This window comes from Hypanus sabinus, chromosome 31, assembly GCF_030144855.1.
Source record: "Hypanus sabinus isolate sHypSab1 chromosome 31, sHypSab1.hap1, whole genome shotgun sequence".
Taxonomy (NCBI): Eukaryota; Metazoa; Chordata; class Chondrichthyes; order Myliobatiformes; family Dasyatidae; genus Hypanus; species Hypanus sabinus.
Window position 1 is genome coordinate 6,993,628 of NC_082736.1, and position 22,438 is coordinate 7,016,065.

The 22,438-nt window shown below is 42.3% G+C and overlaps 1 protein-coding gene and 2 non-coding genes across 3 annotated transcripts in view; 1 reads left to right on the forward strand and 2 right to left on the reverse strand.

Annotated features, from left to right (window-relative positions):
- LOC132383740 (uncharacterized) overlaps positions 1-22,438 on the forward strand; it is a 362,655-nt gene that overhangs the window by 191,181 nt on the left and 149,036 nt on the right. The gene's annotated exons all lie outside the window — the stretch shown is intronic.
- trnaq-cug (transfer RNA glutamine (anticodon CUG)) lies at positions 16,834-16,905 on the reverse strand. Its single transcript has one exon. It is a non-coding gene; the product is annotated as a tRNA-Gln (tRNA).
- trnaq-uug (transfer RNA glutamine (anticodon UUG)) lies at positions 17,374-17,445 on the reverse strand. The gene has a single exon. It is a non-coding gene; the product is annotated as a tRNA-Gln (tRNA).

The following is a 22,438-nucleotide window of genomic DNA, read 5'->3' on the forward strand; positions in this document are numbered from 1 at the left end:
GGTCCAGCACCATCTGGCAAACATGCGCCGTGAAGCGCAGAAAGGGCATTCATTGCATCGAAGCTTGGTCTGGACATTCACTGCAACAAAACTCCCCCCAGCCGTCTTGGACCCCACCATGCCGCTGGATCCGGCAGGAGATGTCGGGAGGGTGGACTAGATCCGTGCAACTTCTTACTCACCTAAAATGCATTCACGCACACGCTGTTCCTTTCTGAGGAGGGGGGTATTATATGAAACCACACTAACTGACTCAAAGGAACACTCATCATCCAATGGGACAGATAGCCAGAAGAAGAGAAAGATCGGTAGCTTCTTAAGTTTCAGGTTGGGGCACCACTTAGCGTAGCGGTTAGTGTGACACTACTCCAGCATACGGTATTGGAATCTTGGATTAATTCCGACTTCCTCTGTAAGGAGTTGTACGTCCTTCCCGTGATACGTCCGGGTTTTCTCCCAAGTTCAGAATCAGTAGATTTATTGGCCATTGTAATTTGTCCCATAATAAGGCTAGGGTTAGAGTGAGTTTGCTCAGACCTGCTGTCCTTTCAGTCAGAATGGTCTGGTCTTGATATGGCCTGTCTGTATATCCAAACAAATAAATGACTGGATGGATGGTGGTGTTGATATCAGTGTAGAATGTGTTCATAGCTTACAATGGGAGATCGGCACGGTTTAGAGCTGGTGGTGCTGTGGATAGTGTAGAATGTGCTCATCGGTTACAATAGGATATTGGCACGGTTCATAGCTGGTGGTGTTGTTGACAGTGTAGAATATGTTCTTAGGTTACAATGGAACACCAGCACGGTGCAGAACCGGGATAAAAAGTGGCATATGGACTTCCATCCGGAAAAGTATAAGGTGATACACAATGAAAAATCAAACTGGATCACTGGATACAGATGACAAGATTTGTCGCAATCTGGAGGAACAGATGAGTTGTGTAATGCAAGTGTGCAGTTTCCTCAAAATGTCCACGCAGGTTATTTGAGTGGTTAAGAATGCTTTAGCCGGGGCAATACGTTCAAGAGCTGCAGAGTATTGTCACATCCCTCTAAAACTCTGATTAAACCATACTTGGAATATTGTGATCAATTCTGTTCGTCACATATTAGAATGCACCAGGAAACTTTAGAGAGAGTACAGGGGGTATTGACCAAAATTCTGCCTAATTAGAGTACATGTACTATAAGGCAAATTTAAACAAGCTGGGGCTTTCCTCTCCAGAGCAAAGGAGAATGAGAGGAAACTTGATATAGGTATACAAGAGAGATAAAGGAGGATTCATACCGAACAACGTTTAGCCAGGTTGGCAAGGACTAAAACAAGGGGATATACCTTTCAGGGAGCTAGCGAGAATTATATGTAGAGCGACTGTTAAGAGAGTTTAATTTGTGCACAGAAGGCCTTGAGAGTTTGACACTTTCTGCCAAGTGGTGCTGTAAGGACGGAGTTGACTGTGATTCCTCCGTGGCTAATGCTGAAATAAAGGTGAAGTTTCTAAAACAAAACAGTGTTAGCCTGGATTGGGACTGTTTTGATAAGGTCCAAGACAACTAGTCTACAGCAATATTTTCAGAGAGTCAAATTCAGCCACTGATAGTTGAAGAGGTGAAACACATCCTTGTCTGGGCTGAAGGTCAGAAGAGACCAGGAATGCGTAGCCGGTCCCACTATGATGGAAATATACCAGTGTAAGAGCTTTTGAAGGTAATACATGTGGCACATTATTTGCTGCATGGGAGAACGAAAGATGTGTTTTTGACTACATCACAGCTGGAAGTGAAATGGGGAACAGTATATTGATGGACATGGTGCGCTTGAAAGTGAGAGAGAGAGAGAGAGAGAGAGAGAGAGAGAGAGAGAGAGAGAGAGAGAGAGAGAGAGAGAGAGAGAGAGAGAGAGAGAGAGAGAGAGAGAGAGAGAGAGAGAGAGAGAGAGAGAGAGAGAGAGAGGAAGACAGACAGTCAGAGATCGATAACATCCATAGCTTTACTCGCATCAAGTATCTAGTTCACCTCCTCAGAAAACTGACTCAAGTCCGTTAGGGATGACATCCCCACACAACGCCATGCTGACTGTCGTCAAGCAGTGCAGAAATTTCCTCACTGGCCTGCAGTAATCTGTATTATCACAGTTTCCCTTCTTGAACAAAAACACAGCATCGCCACTTTCCATTTCTCCAGGAAAGATGCCTGATGCTCCTGACGCCTTTAAGTTCCTTCTGAAATCTCCAGCAATCTCGTTATTTATTTCATTCACTATCGTAAGGTGTATGGCATCAGACCATGGAGTCAATAATGTTTTTCAGGAGACCCAGCACCATATTATTTTAAGTCAGAGTTAGTTACAGGGTTTGTTAAAGTAGGATTACAGCATAGCTTACCTGTGAAGGGTATTTCTTTATTGTTAGGTAATGAATTGGCGGGTGGACAAGTTTTTCCTGAAGTGCATTTGACAATGGAGTCAGAGGAACCAGAGTTGAATTCTAACACAGATTCTTCCTGTGTTGTGACTAGAGCTATGGCTAAAAAAGATTGATGCGCAGAATGAGGTTGTTATTCAGGACTGTTCAACTCAGGATTCGAGTTTTGAGGATGTGTCGGAGACTTTCTTATCTTCGTTGTGTGAACAAGATTCTTGGAGTAAGTCTGACTATAAAGATTTATCTTTGTCTCGGAAGGAGATAATAGCAGAGCAGAATAGAGACTCTGAGATTATAAAATTAATAGAGCAGGTTTTACTAGATAGTGAAATTGATAAGGTGCCAGTAGGATATTACTTGGAAAAAGGAGTGTTGATGAGGAAGTGGAGATCGCCTGCACTTCCTGCAAGTGAAGATTGGAATGTTGTTGATCAGGTAGTTGTTCCAAAAGCTTATCGAAATGAGATTTTGACTTTACCTCATAGTGTGCCTTTAGGAGGACATCAAGCGGTAAGGAAAACTGTGGAGAAGATTTTAAATCATTTTTACTGTCCTGGTCTAAGAAAATATGTGGCGATGTTTTGTAAAATGTGCTATACTTGTCAAATTGTGGGTAAACCAAATCAGCTTACACCAGTAGCTCCATTACAACCTATTCCAGCATTTGGTGAACTGTTTTCCAAAGTTATTGTAGATTGTGTTGGTCCATTACCAAAGTCAAAAACTGGTTATCAGTATTTGTTGACTATCATGTGTACTTCATCTAGGTTTCCAGAGGCAGTACCACATAGGAATATAAAAGCCAAAACTGTAAAAAAGGCTCTTATAAAATGTTTTACTTATTTTGGATTACCTAAGGAGATACAAACTGATCAAGGCAGTAATTTTAAATCTGGATTGTTTCAACAGATAGTTTATAAATTGGAAGCTAAGCAAATCACTTCGCCTGCACACCATCCAGAACCGCAAGGTGCTTTGGAGAGATTTTATTCTACCCTCACCAATATGATTGGGACACATAGTGTGGAAAATGAAAATGACTGGGATGAGGGTGTAAACTTACTTTTATTTGCAGTAAAGGAATCGGTACAAGATTCTTTAGGTTTTAGTACATTTGAACTTGTGTTTGGGCATATAGTTAGAGGACATTTAGCTTTATTGAAAGAACAGTGGATTAGTAAGGAAGTACACACTAATTTCTTGGGCTATGTGTTGAAATTTAAGTACAGGCTACATAAAGCTTATAGCTAAGCCAAGGAAAATTTAAAGTTGGCTCAGGAGAAAATGAAGACTTGGCATGATTAGGAAGCTAGGATGAGGATGTTTAAGCCTGGAGATAAGGTGCTGGTTCTTTTCCCAGTGCAGACAAATCCTTTACAAGCTAGATTTCATGGTCCTTATGAAATTGTGTCTAAAATCAATGATGTGGATTACGTGATAAAAACTCCAGATCGTAGAAGGTCAGCACAACTTTGCCATATAAATATGATAAAACCATATTTTGAGAAACAATCTGATACTGTGACTGTTGTGGTTAGTGAGAATGAGTTTGACTTAACTAGCAACATGATAGATGATTCATCTGACTTTCAATCCAAATCCAACATTGTTTCTGTTAGGTTACCAAATTCAACCATTCTGGAAAATATTGATTAGAATTTAGCACATTTACAGCTAGAGCAGAAACACCAAATGAAGGAATTAATTTTTAAATATAAGGAGTTGTTCCAGATTTTCCGAGAAGAACTACTATAGCTTCACATGATGTAAATGTTGGAGATGCCAAACCTATTAAACAACGTCCATATAGGATGAACATAGAAAAAATGTGAACTTGCTGAGAAAGAAATTGAATATATGTTAGAGAATAAAATCATTAGACATTCTAACTCGAATTGGAGTTCGCCATGTGTTATGGTGCAAAAGCCGGATGGTAGTATTAGGTTTTGTACGGACTATAGGAAGGTGAATGCTGTAACGAAAATAGGTGCATATCCAATTACTAGAGTAGATGATTGTGTAGATAAAGTTGGAAAAGCAAAGTTCCTTACAAAGATTGATTTATTGAAAGGGTATTGGTGTGTTCCATTAACAGACAGAGATTTCTGCATTTGTAACTCCATCTGGGTTATATGTATAATGTTCATCCATTTGGGCTGAAGAATGCCCCAGGTACTTTCCAGAGGATGGTTAACTCTGTGATTCAGGGATTGAAAGATACTGATGCTTATATTGATTATTTAGTGACAGAAAATGATACTTGGGAAGCACACATTATTGCGGTGGAGAAATTGTTTGAAAGGCTTTCAAAAGCTAACAACTATTAATTTAGCTAAGAGTGAATTTGGACATGCCACTGTGACTTACCTTGGTTATGTTGTGGGTCAAGGTAAGGTAGCTCCTATTCAGGCAAAGGTTCGGGCAATTTTAGAGATCCCCACTCCAACGAGGAAAAAACTCTCAGAAGATGTTTGTGAATGGTAGGATATTATCGAAAATTTTGTAAGAATTTTGCTGATGTTGCCCTTCCATTAACTAACCTTCTGCAGAAGAATGTGAAGTTTGTGTGGACAGTGCCTTGTCAAAAAGCATTTGAAAAATTGAAAACTATGATATGTCAACAACCTGTGCTCAAGGCAACTGACTTTGAAAAAACTTTTTCATTAGCTGTAGATGCTAGTGATGAGGCTGCAGGAGCAGTATTAATGCAAAGGAATGAGGGTGATGAGGTTGATCATCCAGTCGCTTACTTTTCTAAAAAAATTAAAAAGCATCAAAGAAACTATTTGACAATAGAAAAAGAATCGTTATCTGTTGTTTTAGCTTTGGAATATTTTGAGGTATATGTTGGTACAACTCAAAAACCACTTATTGTTTACACTGATCATAATCCGTTAGTTTTTCTGAGTAAGATGAAAAACAAAAACAGGAGATTATTAAATTGGAGTTTGATGTTACAAGAGTACAATATTGTGATGACTCATATTAAAGGTAAAGATAATGTGGTTGCTGGTTGTCTATCTCGATTTTGAATGCACAATGCAATTTTTTTATGGAGTGTTTTTTTCAATTGTAACGCTCCTACTATATTGTGAGTCATAAGATGTTATATGATTGTATTGTATATTATGTATGTTATAAAATTTATACATTTGTTTTACTTGTAAGTAATTGTTACAAATGTTTGCTCTTGTCAGACCAATTTTTTTTTTTTTGGAGGGTGGTGTTACGTACTCGTGACACATGACTGGGGTTGAAGTTGTACTGGACTTGAGGTAATGGTCTTGTGATGGTGGACTGATATCATTTTCCCGTCAGTAGAGATCATGTGACAGTTTTTTTTTACAGGTTATAAAAGGAAGACCCCACCCTGTGAGGAAGGGGAGTTTGTGGCTGGATTTGCCAATTTGACTGCATGCCACTGCGTGATTTAATGTGATGACGCAGTTTAGTTGAAAGATGAAGTTTTATCTAATGCCTAAAGTTTAACAGGTCATTGCCAGCAGGTTCTTTACAATACTGCTAGTTTGAGAATCAGTGGAGAGTGAAGATCGAAGTTCGGGAGTTAAAGATCGAGGAGAATCCATTTCGACGGTGAAACAGGTTCGACCTTATTTAATCCTTATTTGAAATGAATTCGTTGACTGTTCTCGTGTTAATATCTGCGGGATATCAGAAGATTGAGGACAGTGTGATAAAGGAAACGTCAGTGCCTTTAAGCTGTTTCGTTTCGTAAATTCTTCGTGGGAAAAGTTCGACGCCGGGGATCGAAGCAAAACGACGTGAAAGAGAATGTAAATCGTCTTAAAAATTCTCTCCCTTAAATGAACCGTGAGCATTACGAATCTGTGGCAATCTTTCTTTAAAGAACTGTTTTTGCAAAATCGCTTTAAAAACTGTTTGAGCTGCATCGCTTTAAGAACTGTTTAAGCTGCCGCACAGCAGCTGTTCCCGGTTACGTTAGTGTTTGTTTACTTTTGGGGTGTTTGTTTTCAATGTTTAATAAACGTGTTGTTTGTTATAAAAACCCTTGCCGAACTCATATATTTATTGTTGCCTGAATACGTAACAGGTGAAAATAAATCAGAAGCGTTTCTACAGTTATAATAAAAGCAAAAGGATAGTGAGGGATAAAATTGGTCCCTTAGAGAGTCAGGGTGGAGCCGAAAGAGATGGGGGAGATTTTGAACTATTTCTTTTCTTCGGTAATTACTAAGGAGAAGGATATCGAATTGTGTAAGGTAAGGGAAAGGAATAGGGAGGTTATGACAACTATGATTATTAAAAAATATGATGTTGTGGCGCTTTTAAGGAACATAACAGTGGATAAAGCTCCAGGTCCTGACAGGATATTCCTTAGGAACTTGAGAGAGAGGTTAGTGTACAAATAGCAGGGGCTCTGACAGAAATATTTCAAATGTCATTAGAAACAGAGAGGGTGCCGGAGGGTTGGCGTATTGCTCATGTGGTTCCATTGTTTATAAAGGGTTCTAATATTAATCCTAACAATTATAGGCCTGTCAGTTTGACGTCAGTGGTGGGTAAATAAATGAAAATTTTTTTTGAGATGGTATATATCATTATCTGTATAGACAGGGTCTGATTAAGAACAGTCAACATGGATTTGTGCGTGGAAGGACATGTTTGACAAATCTTATTAAATTTTTAGAAGAGGTTAGGAGGAAAATTGACGAGGGGAAAGAAGTGGATGTTGTCGATACAGGATTTACAACTGTGTATTGGGTGTTTTGCTTGAAAGATTATTTAGATTGGGGGAGGCTAAAGAAGGGTCATCATAGTTTGCGGTTGATAATAGGACCGCTCGCATCCACGATAGTGTTATTAGAGTAATATTGTTTAAACTGAAGATCAGTAATATTTTGATAATTCTGGGTTCCGTTTGGCTTGATATGCCGATGTTGGGGCTCTGTGGAAATGGGGTTTTAATTAAGCCTGTCTTGTAAAGTTTGTGCAAACAGTGTTATAAGGAATGGAAGATTTTTTTGTAAACTTGTATCTTAAATTTTCTGTTTATAAATCAAAATGTGAGGTTCTAACTCTAAAACATAGTGTCGATTACAATCACCGTCCTCTGTAAGTATGTTCACTACCTATATTTCCTGTGTTGAAGTAAATGGCTGGACGTAAGAGTGACTTAGAGAGCATATATTAAGTTTTGGGTGATAAATGTAAGAGCTGTGTGGCTGGTTATGACTGGGCCGCCTCCAGGGGTGTTCTATTGACAATGTATTGTGCTTTAAAACACTCTTCTCTGTAATATGATCGTATTATTTATGGAGAGACAGCTCGTTCGGTTTTATGTTGGTTGGTTGCTCTGCAGGCCAGTTCACTCGAATCTATTGTGGAACACTCTGGAATTACTAAATCACTACTACTGCTGGTTTTATAAAAGGAGATCGATATATGACTGGGAAACGATTTTAAGAAAGATTTTTACGGTGAAAGAATCAGCAGTTTTTGAACATTGAGAAACGTTATCATATCCGAAAGAGGGAGGGGCATTTTGTTAAATTGAGTAAGCTTGGTATTGGTGGTATGTTTTACAACTGGTTATTGGGTTATTTTGTTTGTCCGGTCATTTAGAGTGAGGGAGGGTAAAGAAGTGCCATCAGAGTGTGCAGTGGATAATGGAACCCCTCACAGCCAACATAGCATTATTAGTCCAATGGTGTTCAATCGGAAGATTAATGATATTTTGATAATGCTTGTGTGGATTCCGTTTGTCTTAGCGCTTGCGTGGTAAAGTGGGTGCGAACACTGTTATCAGCAAAGGAAGAATAGTCTTTTGACTTGGGTTTGGCATTTTTTGTTTCTAAATCAAAATGTGTGATTTATACTCTGAAACATCGTGTGGATGAAATTGCCCTTACACTGCCTGGGTGTTCATTGTCTATGGCTCCTGTGTTTAAGTATTCGGAGTTATGGCTGGATCCAAGTCTAACTTGGAGAACGCATAGAAAGTTTTCGAAGGAAAATATAAGCAAGGTTAATACATTTTTTCATAATGAGGCTGGGTATGACCGGGGCACTTTACGGGTGTTTTATTGACAATTAATTGCGCTTTAATACACTCTTCTCTGGAGTATGTTTGCATGATTTATCGAGGGGCAGCTCGTTCAGTTTCATATCGGTGGGATGTTCTGCAGGCCAGAGCACTTCGAATCTGTAGTGGAACACTTCCGACCACAGCTAGAGACACATTGGAGTTTAATCAAGGTAAGATGCTGCTGGAGCTGCACAGAGAAAAACTGAGCCTTGTAAACGTTACTGTTTAATAGAGCGAGGGTGTCACATCTGATGTATTTTGTTGTAATGGATTTTGGAATACACTAGCAGAATTGATAAATGAATAATCTGCGAATATGAGTGGGAGTATGGTCTTGGAGGTTTGTGGACAATTGGCTTGGCCAGGAGTTTGATTGTGGAAATTTCCAGTTGTGCGAATGGATTTGAGATTACTGGAAGATAGGGAAATTGGGGTGTTTGGTGATTTACAGCAGCAGTATTTACCCTTTTTTCCCATTTTACAGATGGTTCTAAGAACCAGTTTAGTAGCTGTCTGGGCTCACGGCTACTTATCACCAGGTTTAACCCTGAGATCGAAACTGCTGACTAATGGGTTGTTTATCATTGAAAGTAATTTATGGCTCTTATCAGCAGTCTGCAATTAGTTGAACCGGTTAAGCCAAACAGAGTAGCGATCTGCTCAGACTCTGCCTCGGTACTGCAGAGACTGGAATGAAAGGGTTCAAGGAGACCGGATCTATTCATGCAAGTTATTATAATCTGTATGTTCTGGAATGTGTGGAATAGCTGTAGAGATTTCGTGGGCACCTGCACATGCGGATGTATTGGATGAAAGGACAGTTGATCAACATGGACGTACTAACCCTGAGGTAGATATTATAGTTTATATGAAAATATATGGTGCCGAATGTTATGTTTGGTTGTCTGGAATGAGGGAATGTCAAATTGGGAATAAGTATTGAACAGGGAGTTGATCTTGCAATTTGTTGTCATCAGTCTTGTGTTTGCACCTTTTGGGAGGGAAGATGTATGGTTTATCAGAGCAAGGCATTATTTGGAAAGTGGGAAGCTGTTTCCGTAATTAATGGCTAGATCTTGGGTGCCTAGCTTGCAGAACACTCTGGCGCCTTAGTCACGGACGGTTAAGTCCTGCAGGGCCCAGGTGAGCTTTGTAATTGAAATACATATTTATGTAGTATCTGAAGCCTGTCAAGTCTCCCTTCATAATCCATTACGGTAGGTTGTGGCAATGCACCTTCCTGATAGGTACGAGCCAACTTTAGCACAAATGAAGAAGATCTGTTTCGATTGTAGAGTCAGGGATAGCTTCACAGAGTGGTGAAAATGAGGATTCCCATCCGGGAAGGGCAGAAATATCTGAACTGAAGTGGGGTCTGTCTGTATTTATTGTACTATTGAAGAATGAGAGGTGATGTAATGGGCTACTTCTGTGATTTGATGGTTGACGTGAAGGGATGAAGAAGCTGCCGACTGGATCAATGAGCTGCTCCTTTGTATTATTACCATACTTCTGTGGGAGTGGTCCTGTGAAGTCTGGTCAACCGGATTGCTCCCCCACTGTGGGCATCTGCCTCTTCGCTTCCAGCCTGCCGCCCCGGTAACAGGGAGTGTCTGAATCTGCTATTTTCAGAGAATAAAGTCCTCGTCTACGCAACCTCTCCTTGTAACCCAGACACACACGTCCAGGCAACATCCTGGTACATCTTTTCTACACGTTTTCTCGTTTAAGAATAAGTTTGCTGAACTACGTCAATCAAAACTCTACACAATACTCCAAATCAGTCCTCTCCAAAGACTTGCATTGTCATGGTCCTGTCCGAAGTCCACATTCCGGTTCACGGTCCGGTGCGCGAAATCCGGAATGCGGGTCCTCCGGCTGCCCTTTGTTTCGGTTGGAATTAACCATAAGCACCTGTTACTTTACTTGTCGCCTGAGAATATAAGTGGCCTTGGGATTGAGTGTGGCCGGGGCGGGGGGGGGGGGGGTGGGTGTCGTCTTGTCAAGTTTCCCTGGGAGCAAACGGCTAGTGGAACGTTAGAACAACCACTTGCCATCTTTAGGCCGCGTTGGAGAACCTTTGCTTCTTGGAGTTTCGATGTCAGTTGTCGGGACTGTCATTGCGCTATGAATTCGGCCGTTTCCAGGGCCAGCTGGGTGGCCGTCAGCCGCTCCGAGCTAGGCAGGGATGCCAAGGTTGCTGGCTGTAACTGCAACTCGGAACAGCCCCGATGCAGAGATGTAACAGTCTGTTGTTTTTTAGTATTTGCCTCTTCTTGTCCTCGCCCCCTGGTGTAAGTCAAGCGGATCTGCCATTGCCCTGCGGGATGATCTATCTTGTCAGGTCATCGCCTCTGTGGAGTAAGTCAGGCCGTTAGCCGTTATCCTGCCTTGGGAATCTGTGTTGTCTTGTCTATGCCTCCGTCGCGTAAGTCAGACCGCTGTGCCTTTATCCGACGATTGGTCCTGCCCCACCTTGGTGTGGAATGAAAGTTGAGTCCAGGCTTGTCGAAGGTTAAGTCCCGGCTCTATGTCTATGTTCTGTCCAGTCTCATGTTCGTGTCTTGTTAAAGAGGAGTCCCGGCTTGTCGAATGATACTCCCGGCTCTACGTTGTTGTCAGCTCCTAGTCTGCCTCAAAGCACAAGCCTCCGAGTTATGCTAGCCTCGAGCTCCAAGAACCCAAAGGAAGCCTCCAGCCTCGAGCTCCCAAGGCCCCAAGACTCATGACTCCAGTTCCAAGACCCTAGCCTGAAGCCTGGAGCTCCAAATACCCAGCCCTCGTCACGGCTTCGGCTTGTTTGGGGTCCGAGCCCAAGTCTAGTCCCAGGTTTTGGGTTCTGGCTCGGAGTCTACCTCAGGCTCCTTGCTCCCAGTACCTCCTCCTGGTCCTGCTTCCCTAGTCTAGTCTGCGACCAGTCCCGTCTTTTAGTTTTGTTCCGTCCTGTCCCTAGTACTTCAGCGTCTGTGCCTGCATTTGGATTCATTCCCAACGCCCCCCTTATGACATATATGCCTGCAACATACCTTCTCAACTCTTATACTCTGTAACATGAATGATGAAGGCCCCAGATCAAACTGCATCGTCACCAGCGGATCTGCCGGAGATGTAACTGTCAGTGAACCATGCATTAATAGTCCCCAGACCCTCAAAAGCACAACCGTTCACTGGATCGTTTCTATTCCGGTGTGATCTCCCAAACTCGATTTAATAACATTTTCCAATCTTTAGGCCTATCTGATGAAGTTCTCGAAATTTTCTCTTGACTCTCTACACTATCCACAACAAATCTGTTTTTGTATCTTTTGAACTTGTATTAACAATACTTTCTACACTCACAAACAAATTGTTCAAATAAATTGCAGATGCCTCACATTGTAGCGCCAACTCCAGTGGGGCACCACTGGACACAGACGCCCATTCTGGGACAGAACACTCAACCTTCACCCTGTGTTCCTGTCACTGTAACAAATATGAAACCAAGCAACTATCTCCCCTGGATAACATCTTCCTGATCTAACATTCCAGACGAGTGTCAAAGACCTTGCTAATGCCCATAGACAACATCGACAATCCCAGTCTCATCGACGCTCCTGTGAACCTCCTCGAACAGCTACAAGACATCACTTTCCTTACATGACGCTGCGCTGACTGTCCTGAATTGGATCAAATGTTGGCATATGTTTGTATATGTTGGTCCGTCAGAGACCCCTCGAGCAATTTACCCAACAACGATATTAGACTGTCCGGGCTATAGTTACATGATTAGTTTTCACGACCCTTGTTAAACAATTGTACTGCAATAGAGAACAGGACAGAAGAGCAGAATGAAACCATCGTCCAAACGAGTATACTCTACTGTGCCATAGCGGTTGATTCATTAACACTGTCAAACGCATTTTCTTACCTTACTCTTCATCTGTTAACAATAAAAAAAATACCCTCCGATTTAAAAATACACAATGACTTAACAGCCACAGCCTTATGTGGCAATGAATTCCAGAGATTCACCGCACTTTTGCTAAAGAAATTCCTCCCCTGGTCTCAAGGGATATCCCCTTATATTCTGCGGCTATGCTCTCTGCTCCTGAACCCTCTCAGTATCGGAAATATCGTTTCATGTTTACTCTATCTGGGCCTTTCAATGTTCATAGGTTTCAGTTAGATCACCGCCACGCCACGCCCGCCCACCCCTCTTATTACTATAGACCTGCGATTAAAGGCCAAGGTCGTAAAATATTAACCCTTTCAGTACTGTGATAACTCTTTTGAACCCATTCTGGACTCTCTTCAATACCAACATGTCCCTTCTTAGGAAAGGACTTCACGCTGTTCACAATACTCCAAATAATGAATGACCAATGCCTTTTAAACCCAGAGCATTAAATCCTTGCTTTAGTATTAGATCCTCTTGAAATGAATGCTAACATTGAATTTGTCTTCCTTACGGCCAACTCAACCTGCAGACTACCGTTTAGGGAATGTTGAGTTACGACACAAAGTGTCTTTGAACCTCTGATTTCTCAATAGGCTCATTGCTTACAAATATAGTCCCTATGAGAAGTATTTCTTCCCCTCATTTTTCAGGTTTTCATGTTTTATTGTTTTACAGAATTGAATCATAGTGGTTTTAGTTTTTCTGTTTTGACACTGATCAAAAGAAAATGAATAATTTGTGTCAAAGTGAACAACAGAGAGACAAGGGCCCGAAATATTTAGGGATCTGGGCAAAATGTTCAGAAGTTAGAACGCCGGTTTCGTGCTCTAAGGATTTCTTCCGCTATCACATGCTTCTGGGAAAAGAGATCGTAAAGTAGTAGAGTTAAATGTGTGGCTAGCAATTGAATGCAGAAGGGAGGGCATCAGGTACATAGATCATTGAACCCTCCTCCAGGATAGATGGGACTGTTCCAACGAGGTTGTGTTACGCCTACGCTGAAGGCAAACGTGCATTTTCAAGGGTAAGGAGGGATTGGTATAAGGAGGGTGAGGGAACAAATATTATCACAGCGAGGTTTACTGGAGCTACCCTAGTAGAGGTTTAACATGTGGCAAGCGTGCTGGACTGCTGGGAAGCAGAGCTATGGGTCAGTAGGTATATTTGTGCAGTAGGTTGAAGCGAGGTTGAGGAACGCCAAACGAAAGTCAGATGCAACAATGTTAATGAGCACAGTGACACCGAAGGGCAGAAGTGAATTTCTTTCAGTACAGGGTGTAGAACAGTTAAGGCAGCCGCACTAAGAAGCTGAATGAGAGCATGTAATCTCTGTTTGGCCACTGACGTCCAGCACCAGCCTTTTTTCTATACAGATAAAGCTATGTCACTGTGAAAACAAGGGCGAACACAGACCATCCTCAGCCCGCTGTGCACACCGGGACATTGGAAGAACGCAGGCCTATGCAAAAGCAGCTCGGGACTACATGCACATTGTGCAGTATAGCTCAAACATTACACAGTAGCGAGTCAACCAATTACAAACCAAACACAGTTATGCAGACAGACAAACTACCACAACATAGCATGGTGAGGAAGCAGAGTGTTATCTTTGATACAAACATGCCCTGCACGTGAGAATGCACAGGAACTGTCAACATTTGACTACAGGTACAATGAAATTTACAATATATAGATCTTGACTACCAGGACAAAGACCTACGAAACTCTCAGCAGTATAAAATTGCACATAGATCTGAACACACCTTACGTTTTACCCACGGTTGAACAATAGAATTATTCGAGTGCTTCAAGGTCTGAGACGTGTACAACTCTGTCATTGGGCTGCAATTCATGGGCACCATCAATCACCTCCTTCCAACTGTGAGGATAAAAGTATCTGAGAGTTAATAAAGGGAAACAAGAGTGAATCTGCCGATGCTGGAAATCAATAAAAACAGAACATGCTGGCAGAGCTCAGCAGGTCAGTCAGCATCTATGGGAGGAGGTAGCGACGAGGTTTCGGGCCGAAACCCTTCATCAGGAGTGAAGTAACATGGAATGGTCGAGGGGGGATAAGAAGTGGGCTGAGTGATGAAGTAGAGAGCTGGGAAGTGATAGGCTGTAGGGAAATAGGCTGGGGGAAGGTGGAGAATTATGGGAAATATAAGAGAGAGAAAGAAAGAAAGGTAGGGTTGGCTTGGGAGATTATAGTGAGGGGGGAAATGGAAAAACACCGGCGCTGTCCTCCAGCAGTGGCGGGATCTCCCTGTGGCCACACACCAATTCCACAGACCACTCCCACTCCGATATGTCTGTCCATGGTCTCCTCTACCGTCAAGATGAGGCCACACGCAGGTCGATGGAGCAATACCTTATTTCCCGCCTAGTTAGCCTCCTACCTGCCGGCATGAACATTAAACTCAAAGAACTCCATTGATATCGCTGCCACCCGCCCCCCCCCCCCCACTTACCCAATCCCTATCTATAATTTTAGTCTGGTTCTCTTTCTCTCTTTTTTCCCCCTCACTATAATCTTCCCCCAGTCCTATCTTTCTTTCTGTTTTATTACTCATAATTCTACACCTTCTCCCTAGCCCTTTTCCCTCCAGCCTATCACTTCCCTGCTCTCTACTCCAACTCTCACCCACTTGTTATACCCACTCGACCATCCCATGTTACTTCACTCATGACGAAGGATTTCGGTCTGAAAGGTCGTCACTACCTCCTCCCATAGATGCTGTCCGGCCTGCAGAATTCTGCCAGCATTTTCTGTTTTAAACAAATGGAAACCTGGAGATGTTGTGCTCTTCAATTTGTAAAGACTTTTGAAGTTCCAGCAGGAGAAAAGGAAACGGAAATGTAGGCAGGTCATAGAAATTGTTCGCATACTGGAAAGGGCTCTCAGTTTTTAGGCTTATACTATACAAGTTTGTGCAGATAAAGCACGTTGTCTAAAACATTGTTAAATTGCTACACGGAGCGACTGGGGGCGAACCCAAGTGCTGGACACGGACACGGAGATAGTGTTGAGAGGTACTTGCACGGCCGCGAACGTGGAAAAATAACCAGGAGGAATCTTGACACGGAGCTCTGATATAGAATCTTGACACTGATACGGGGATTTCATGGAATAACTTGAAACTAGAGCTGAACTTAGAAATGACAGTTTCAAGCGGCCCTGAAACGAAGTCATCGCTGGAACAGACCAATAAACTGCCGACCAGTAGTTGTGACGCCAGGGTTCTTATACTGCAGTCTCTGACGGAAACCAGATGTGCTTGATGAAGTGAAGAAGCAGCAATCGGGAATCAACCGACTGGAATTCAAGCATAATCAAGGATATGGGAGCGAGATGGGATACAACCAGTCGTGACCATGTCAGAAGCTGGTCCAGATTTACAGTGGAGAATATCCTGACAGGTTCCATCATGATCTGGTATAGAAACACCAATGCCCTTGAATGAAATAACCAAAGAAAAGATACAGATGCAGCCAGTCCAACACAGTTACTGCCCCACCCAACACTGAGCGCATCTACACGGAGCACTGTCACAGAAAAGCAGCATTCTTCATAAATGATCCCCATCTAGGCGTTGCTCGCTTCTCAATGCCGCCATCCGGAAGGAGGATGGGATCTCTCGGGTTCCACAGCCCTCGGCTGAGGATTACCTATTACCGTCAACGACCAGACTTTTGAAACAGAATGAACAATTTCACTCTCACTGACAATGAACGCACAATCCAGCTATGAGATTAGTCTTCTTCCGATTGACATTAAATGCGGAGAAACGGCAATATGAAATTTCTTGAATGAAAATACCTTATCGCCACTATCTTGTACGAAAAAATAAGAAATATAACTCGGAAACCCCAAATCAAGAACGCCACCCTCGCATAAAACTATTGATCGCCCGCCCGAACAGAGCATCTAAAATATCAAACCCCAAATGCTAAAATCCTCCTACACAGAATACATGAAAAATAACATCAACCCCCCAAACTCATCCCTTGCACATAAAATTCTAACAGATCATTCACACGGGGAACGGCAACAAATATATTAGACCCCAAATCCTAAATCCCGCGGCCAAAAAATAATCATAACATATCACATCAAAGCAAATACAAATAAAAACCTGAAGTAGGCCAATATAAACTACAGTCCACACCAATTAACTTGTATTTCTTCGAATGTCGATAGTATCCACTGTCAGCATCGCGAAGAACGACAGATCGTACTCAGTACTTCCGGGAGGTCCTCATACGCGGCATTATGACCTTTCCTCGAGGCGGCCTCCCAATTTCCGTTCCAATTCGTCCTCCCATGGGGAGAAACAAAAATTGTCACATGCTTTCCAGTGCATACTTTTATAAACGGACAGCTCACTAACAGGGTCAACAACGAGGTTCCACCGAGACTCGAACTCGGATTGCTGGATTCAGAGTCCAGAGTGCTCACCATTACACCATGGAACCACTTGTATTTACCGTGAACGACCATCAGAAAATGAATCCCAGGGTAGTATTTGCTGAGATGCGTGAACTTGTACAATGAATTTATTTTAAACTTTGCACTTCGTAGAGAAAGTCTCACGAGGATAGATTATGTAACACAATACTTCTCTCTTTGGAGAGAAGCATGATCGGCAACGAAAAATACAACACCAAAATAAAACAACTGAAAGAGTGCAATATTATCTACAGTCGACACCAACAATCACGTAGGTCACGGAATTTCCAAAACATCCTCTGTCAGCGTCAAAGGGAGCGACAGCGCCAACTCAGTCCTTCCGTGGTGCTTCCCTCCACCGAGACCCGGCCTCCCGACCTTCTGCCAATGCGGTGTATTGACTTTCGCTTGCCTTGGGTAGTGATTAAAATTATCACTGACAATGCAGTGCGTGTGTTTACAAATGGACGCCACAACTGACGGAATAAAGAATGAGGTCTCACCGAGACTCGAACTCGGATTGCTGGATTCAAAGTCCAGAGTGCTCACCATTACACCATGGGACCACATGCACTCACGGCAAACGATCACCAGAAGATGAATATTAGGGTAATATGTGGTGACACGTGTAAACTTTGATAGTAAATTTACGTTGAACGTTGAACTTCATAGCCGATGTGTTGTAAGGACAGGTTGAGGAACGGAGCAGTTTTCTCTTTCGAGGAAACTAGTATGAGAGGTGATTTGAAAGAGGTATACAAGATGATAGTGGGCATATATCGATTAGACAGCCAGAACATTTTACCTGTGGTGGAAGTGGCAAAGACGAGGTGTGGTAATGTTAATGTGACTGGATGAATCTATAACAGTGAGGGTTGTCTTAAGTTATTTTTTTACTTACAGAAAATGGATGGAATTCGCCGCCAAGGATACAGTTAGAAGCAGATAAATTGGAGACATTTCGGAGACCTTGCATTGGGGCATGAACCTTGCAACTGATGATCTTCTGTGGGAGATTATTTTGAGAACCGTCATCTGCAAGTAAGAGGATGAATGAATAGAAATTTAGAAAAATAGGTATTCACAGCAGATTTGGGTAGGAACAATAGAGAGTAGTCTGTGAACAAATGTTATTGGTTAAGACAATGTATGATATGTGAGTGTCACCTAAAGTCCAGCTGATGAGAATTCAGGACTTCCCTGTCCTTTGAGCAAGGTAGAGACGGATGGGGACATTTATTCAGTTAAGAGTAAGAGGAGTGATATTTATGATTTAGGAAGATGAAATCGGACAGGGCATTGGAGGGACATGGGAAGCAAGTGAGAAATCACGCTGTGAATGAGGAGATTGAACTGTGATCAGGAAATGTTTTCAGTGAGGGATCAAAGAGAATAACAAGCGATATTATGGAGATACTAAAAATAACTGTATACTTACTAAGGAGAGGACAGGGCCACTCGAGGACAAAGAAAGGACTTTCGGCGTGCGGCCAACTTTGGCATATGAAGTGCAAATTGAAAAGTCTGCATTACTTGGTGTTCATTCAGAGAAGGGCATGGTGAAAGTGAGATCAGGTAGCGATTATGATGGTATATCCAGATGTGTTGATTGTAAGGAGGAGGTGGTTGGGTCTCTCAAAGAACAGTGGTTGTGTAAATCCTCCGGGGGATTAATCTGTTGGGTGAGACATAACACAAGCAGGGTTAGTTAAATTGCCGTCACGATCCTGTAAGAACACACATCTTATCAACATCTGGCGCCGAGATGCAAGGTGAAGGGGGATGTCTACCTCCATTATAAACGCGACGGACCTATGTAAATGTACAAGAACAGTCAGTAGTTGACTGCATGGACTGTGAAATTTACAATATCTAGAGTTTTGCCACCAGGACTCAGACCCATAAAACTCTCAACACTGTGCAGTGAGCACATTGACCTGTACACAAACAGCATTGTACAACCCCAGCAGGTCAAGGACAGAGATCTGTACAACAATGACACTGGATGTACAAGTGGGCATTGGGTGTTTTGCTTGGCAGGTCATTTAGAGTGGGGGAGGTTAAAGAACGATCATCATAATTTCCGGTTGATAATAGGACCGCTCGCATCCACGATAGTGTTATTAAGGTAATATTCTTTATTCTGAAGATTAATAATATTTTTGTTAATTCTGCGTTCTGTTTGCATTGATATGCCGATGTTGGAGCTATGTGGAAATAAGTTTGTAATACAGCCCGTGTTGTAAAGCTTGTGCAAAAGGTGTTATAAGCAATGGGAGATTTTACTTTAACTTCTGTTTTAAATTTTCTGATATAACAAAATCCAAAACATAGTTCTATCTCCAAAACATAGTGTGGATTAACACCGTAATCTGTAAATATGTTCACTCTCTATGTTTCCTGTGTTTAAGTATATGGCTGGACGTAAGAGTGACTTGGAGAGCATATATCAAGTTTTTGGAGGTTAATGCAAGCGTTGTGCCTCTGTTTGTGACTGGGGCGCTTCCAGGTGTGTTCTATTGAGAATGCATTGTGCTTTAAAAACTCTTATTTGTAATCTGGTTGTGTCATTTATGGAGAGACAGCTCGTTCGGTTTAATATTGGTTGGGCGTTCTGCAGACCAGTTCCCTCTAATCCGTTGTGGAAAACTCTGGAATTACTAAATCTCTACTATTGTTGGTTTTATAAAGGGAGATCGATATACGACTGGGAAACGATTTTCAGAAACGTTTTCAAGGTGAACGAATCAGCAGTTTTTAAACGTTAAAAACGTTATCATATCGGTAAGAGGGAGGGGCATTTTATTGAATTCAGTAAACTTGGTATTGGTGGTATGTTTTAAAACTGGGTATTGAGCGATTTTGATTGGCCTATCATTTAGAGTGAGGGAGGGTAAAAAAGTGCCATCAGTGTGTGCAGTGGATAATGGAACCACTCACAACCAACATAGCATTATTAGTCCAATGATGTTCAATCTGAAGATTAATGATATTTTGATAATGTTTGTGTGGATTCCGTTTGACTTACAGCCTGCGTGGTAAAGTGGTTGGAAACACTGTTATCAGCAAAGGAAGAATAGTCTTTTGACTCGGGTTTGACATTATCTGCTTCTAAATCAAAGTGTGTGGTTTATACTCTGAAACATCGTGTGGTTGAATTTGCCCTTCCACTGTCTGGGTGCTCATTGTCTATGGCTCCTGTGTTTAAGAATTCGGAGTTAAGGCTGAATCCAAGCCTAACTTGGAGAACACGTAGAAAGTTTTCGTAGCAAAAATGTAAGCAGGTCAACACATTTCTGCATTGTGTGGCTGGGTATGACTGGGGCACTTCAAGGGCTGTTCTATTGACAATTCATTGCGCTTTAATACACGCTTCTCTAGAATATGGTTGCATGATTTATCGAGAGGCAAATCGTTCAGTTTCATATCGGTGGGATGTTCTACAGGCCAGAGCACTTTGAATCTGTAGTGTAACACTCCAGACCACAGCTAAAGACACATTGGAGTTTAATCAAGGTGAGTATCTGCTGGACCTGCGGAGAGAAAAACTGAGCCTTGTAAACTTTACAGTTTAATAGGGCGAGGGTGTCATATTTGATGTATTTGTTGTAATGGATTTTGGAATATACTTGCAGATTTGATAAATGGATAATTTGAGAATATGTGTGGCAGTATGGTCTTGGAGGTTTGTGGACAATTGACCTGGCCATGAGTTTCATCGTGGAAAGTTCCAGATGTGCGAACGGATTTGCGATTACCGGAGGATAGGGAAATTATTGTAGGTAGTGAAAGGGTGTTTGGTGATTTACAACAGCAGTATTTACCCGTTTTGTCTATCTTTACAGATGGTTCTACGGACCAATTTAGTAACTGTGTGTGCTCAGGTGTACTTGTCACCAGATTGTACCCTGAGATTGGAAATGACTGACCAATGTGTTGTCTGTCTATGCAGCCAAATGTCTGGCTCTTATCAGCAGTCTGCAATTAGTTGAACCGGTTAAGCCAAACAGAGAATGATCTGCTGAGACTCTGCCTCCGTACTGCAGAGACTTGAATGAAAGGGTTCAAGGAGACCGGATATATTGTTGCAAGTTATTTTAATCTGTATGTTCTGGAATGTGCGTGAATAGCTGTAGAGATTTCTCGGACACCTGTACATGCGGGTGTATTGGATAATGAAAGGACACTTGATCAACATGCACGTACTAAGCCTGAGGTAGATATTATAGTTTATATGCGAATGTATGATGCCAAATGTTGTGTTTGGTTGCCTGGAATGAGGAAATGTCAGATTGGGAATAAGTATTGAACAGGGAGTTGGTCTTGCAATTTATTTCCATCAGTCCAGGGTTTACACCTTTTGGGAGGGAAGATGTATGGTTTATGAGAGCAAGGTATTACTTGGAGCGTGCGAAGCTTTTCTGTAATTAATGGGTAGATCTTGGGTGCCTAGCTTGCAGAACACTCTGGCGCCTTAGTCACGGACGGTTAAGTCGTGTAGGGCCCTGGTGAGCTTTTTAATCGAAATACATATTTATGTAGTATCTGATGTTTCCCGTCATAATCCATTACGGTAGGTTCTGGTAATGCACCTTCCTGATAGGTACGAGTCAACATTAGCACACAAGAAGAAGAGCGGATTCGATTGTAGAGTAAGGAATAGCTTCACAGAAGGGTTGAAATAATGTTTCCATTCCGGTAAGGGCAGAAATGACTGAACTGAAGTAGTGTTAGTCTGTACTTACTGTACTATTGAAGAATGAAAGGTGATGTAATGGGCTACTTCTGTGATTTGAAGGCTGACGTGAAGGGATGAAGAAGCTGCCGACTGTATCAATGAGCTGCTTCTTTGTCTGTATTATTACCGTGCTTCTGTGGGAGTGTTCCTTCGAAGTCCGGTCAATCGGATTGCTCCCCCACTGTGGGCATCTGCCTCTTCTCTTTCTGCCTGCCGTGCCGGTAACAGGGAGTGTCTGAATCTGCTATTTTCCAGAGAATAAAGTCCTCGTCTATGCAGCCTCTCCTTGTAACCCAGACACCCAAGTCCAGGGAACATCCTGGTACATCTTTTCTATAAGTTTTACAGTTTAAGAACGAGTTTGCAAAACTAGGTCAATCAAAACTCTATACACTACTCCAAATCTGTCCTCTCCAAAGACTTGTATTGTCGTGGTCCGGTCAAAGTCCGCATTCCGGTTCACCGGATTCTCCAGCTGCCCTTTGTTTCGGTTGTACTAGCCATAAGAACCTGATGGTCATCTTTTTGGTTGGGAATCTAATTGGCCCTGGGGTTGAGTCTAGTTTCGGGAGTCGTCTTGTCAAGTTTCCCTGGGAAAAAAACCCGCTGGTGGAATGCTAGAACGGCCACTTGCCATCTTTAGCCCGCGTTGGAGAACCATTGCTTCTTGGAGCTTTTATGTCAGTAGTCGGGGCTGCATTGCGGTATGGATTCGGCCAGTTCCCGAGCCAGCTGGTTAGCCGTCAGCCCTTGGAGCTTGGTAGGGATCCGGTTTTTTCCGTAGCCAGCCAAGGTTGCTGGCCGTGACTGCATCTTGGAGC